A 3,283-nucleotide genomic window follows, 5' to 3' on the forward strand; every position below is an offset into this window, starting at 1 on the left:
CCAGTCTCAAACATTTCCTACCCATCTTACCCTTCCATTTATAATTTATGATACTTTGATATTAAATGAAATGAGAGCAGGACTCCAGAGATTATGGATAACTTGCTCTCTCTTCCTTAGCTTGTCTCATTATTCAATCAATCAATTATCAATAACTATTTGTTAAGCTCCTACTGTGTGCCAGCTGGTGTACTAAGCTCTGGGGACACAAATAGTTAAAAGACAATTTCAGTCCTTAAAGCTTGAAATCTAAGTAGGGAGACAAGTTTATGCAAAGCAAGCTATGTGTAGCATAAATGAGAAATAATTCATAGAGGAAAGGTACTAAATTCAGAGGGGTTACAGGAAGCTTGCCATAGAAAGTATATTTTTAGCTGGGACTTAAGAGAAGCCAGGGAGATCAGTGGCTGGAATGGAGAAAGAACATTCAGGCATGGGGACAGTCAGAGAGAATGGCTGCAGCAGAGTACCTAAACGTCAGCCATGCATGAATCCAGAAAGCAGCTGCATGGAAGCATTGATCCCCACTATGCAACAATCCTAGGTGCACATCAACAGAGAGACTCTTCCTGCCCCCCTTGCCCCTTCCATGAAGTAACATCCTGGAGACCCAAGGATCTCCTGAGGCTCCACTCGCCAAGCTTTTTCAATCATTACCATCATCTTCTTTCTTCCTTTATCACTACTTTCCATCAATATTCCAACACAGATACAGAAATAACTTGGAGCACGCTTTCAAATCATCAAAAAATCGCTAATATGTTTGTCACAATGTTGATTTGCAATCCATTTAATTTCTCAGCTTATTTGCTTTTAGGTTAGTGGTGCCAATTTTGTGAGAAAACCATTATTATAATTGATGGAGCCCAGGGAAAAGCTCATCTTTAAAAGAAGGAGGAAGAAAAAAGGAAGCTGGCATTTCAGAAAGAAAAAGTCATTCATTTCTGATCCTTGCCAAGTTTTAATAAGTGTATCCTACTGTCTTCTTGAGATTTATGCACTGTTAGCTACACTTCATTGGGAAGATTTGCATTTCTCACTTAAGCACTCAAGCTGGGAAGCAAAACAACCAGAGTTTCTAGGCTTGCTTGACTGGAATATATCTGACAGTAATTTTCCGTCATCAAATTGATTCTTCTTCAGCTTCGGTCCCCAAGGGCAAATTTTTCATCAGTTTGTGCAGAAACATTACATTTGCCATAATAATAAACTTACCTTTTTCAGATGCTGCTTCTAAACCATCCCCATAAGGCCACTACCACACCAAGCTACTATGCTAAACAAAATTAATGATTCTTGCATGAGCCCAAGCTAGTACTATTACCCATGGACCTACTTTTGCCCTTAATCTTAATTCCTGAAGCCATAAAATGTCTCTTATAAGTGGCTTCCCTCTAAGAAAACAGTGGTTTTCTAACAGTTTTTAGCACCCCAGATGTGGGAACGGAAACAAATTCACTTATTTCCCATCATCTGCTTAATAACTGCCACCTGTCTCTGTATTGTGTCCCGCTATGTTATCTTGTTTATTGTTTTTTCCCCTAATGATTCTCGTTCGTGTTTATTTTTTTAAGTATTGTCAATGTGCCACTATTTAGAAATGAAGAAATGAAGCAATTACTCAATACATTCAACGAGACTCTTTATGAAGACTCCATTGTTTGCAGATCACTGTACCCCTTCCCATATGTATGGCAGTGAACAAATTATTTTTGCTTTGGGAGACTGTTTCACAGACTCATTGTATTAGAGATTTAAATCTGGAAAGGACATGTGGTCCAATCCCCTTATTTTACCCAAAAGGAAATTGAGTCCCCATCTGTGAAATGAGACCTTTGAAATAAAAGATCCCCCAAGTCCCTCCTAGTTCTAAATCTGTGATCCTATGATAATAAAGGAAATTCGCAAGGATATTGTATTGGACTATTGTTGTTGTTCAGGCATTTTTAATTAAATCCAACTCTTCATGATCCCAGTTGAGATCTTCTTGTCAAAGATACTGGAGTGGTTTGTTATTTTCCTTCTTTAGTTCATTTAACAGATGAGGGAAACTGAAGCTAACAGGATTAAATGACTTGTCAGAGATCACACAGCTAGCAAGTATCTAAGGTTGGATTTGAACTCAGGAAGAGAAGTCTTGCTGACTTCAGCCCCAGGTCTCTAATCTCTTCTCCACCTAGCTGCCTCAGTAAAGAAGGCTGATCTTACTGGTGCCAGGGATGTATAATCATCCATAATTAGTGAAGCTATGAAATGGCCAAACTACATTGGAAAGTAACATGAAATGACACTAGTATAGGCGACGAAAATATCCTGGATCTTTGAGTAAGATTTCCCCATAGTTAGACACATACCCAAAAGAATGAAATCCAAATCTGATATGTGGCAAAATATTAATGGCAGCCCTTTTATTTGGTAGCCAAAAAAACTGGGAAAAAATAGACATCCCATATTTAGGAAATGGCTAACCAAATTTGAGTACGTGAATGCAACAGGATATTACTAAATTAAAATTAAGAATTTAATTAACTTTTTCCCATTTAATTTCCCATTAAAATAAATAATGGGAAGAATCAATTGTAGGATAGAAATATGTGTTTGAACTGATGGAGGATGAAATAAGTTGATAATAGAAAATCATTATATATTTGTATATACATATATGATTATATATGAATATACAGTGATTATAAAAACATAAATAGAAAGTACCAAATGGAAATAAATACTGTGTACTTATAATGACTAAGCTTAAATCCAAAGGATAAAATGTACTTCCCTTCTCACTTTGAAGAGCCTGGATGACTGCTTGCGGAATGTCACATGCACTTTCAGACACAATTGTGGTATTGGTTGCCTTTGCTGAAGTAATTGTTTTCTTCTTTTTAAATGTGTTATAAAGACTGGGCTGCTGAGGTGAGGAGGATCATGGATAGATCTATTAAGAAATAACGTATGCTATAAAATGTTCTATAAAAACAAAGAATAGTGACAATATGATAATCAAAAAGAAATTTTAAAAAGCAATTTTGCAACATTTTATCTTCTCTCCATAAATTCTGTTCCTTTCGCCATGAATTTAAAATATCTTCCAAGTTCCTTCTAAAGTCTCATCACTCAGAGTAAAGAAGATATATGAAAGTACTCATTTCACAGATGAGAAAATAGATGCTAGATTTAATTTGATTTACCAGACACTCAGGGTTGAAAGTGACACCCCTGATCCTGAAGTAGATGAAACACCCATGTGGAAGGACCAGACAGTCCTCTCACTTCCAAATAT

General features: G+C 36.5%; 1 protein-coding gene across 2 annotated transcripts in view; it reads right to left on the bottom strand.

The window, feature by feature from the left end:
• Positions 1 to 2,925, bottom strand: part of ZBBX (zinc finger B-box domain containing) — a 159,440-nt gene extending 156,515 nt beyond the window's left edge. The window contains exon 1 of one of the 2 annotated variants that reach the window (XM_056807797.1): positions 2,788 to 2,925. The gene's annotated coding sequence lies outside the window, so the exon portion shown is untranslated. Of the gene's footprint in view, positions 2,022 to 2,787 lie in introns of those variants that run through there. The other variant, XM_056807799.1, reaches the window with a different exon arrangement.
• Between the last annotated feature and the right edge of the window lie 358 nt (positions 2,926 to 3,283).

This window comes from Monodelphis domestica, chromosome 8, assembly GCF_027887165.1.
Source record: "Monodelphis domestica isolate mMonDom1 chromosome 8, mMonDom1.pri, whole genome shotgun sequence".
NCBI lineage: Eukaryota > Metazoa > Chordata > Mammalia > Didelphimorphia > Didelphidae > Monodelphis > Monodelphis domestica.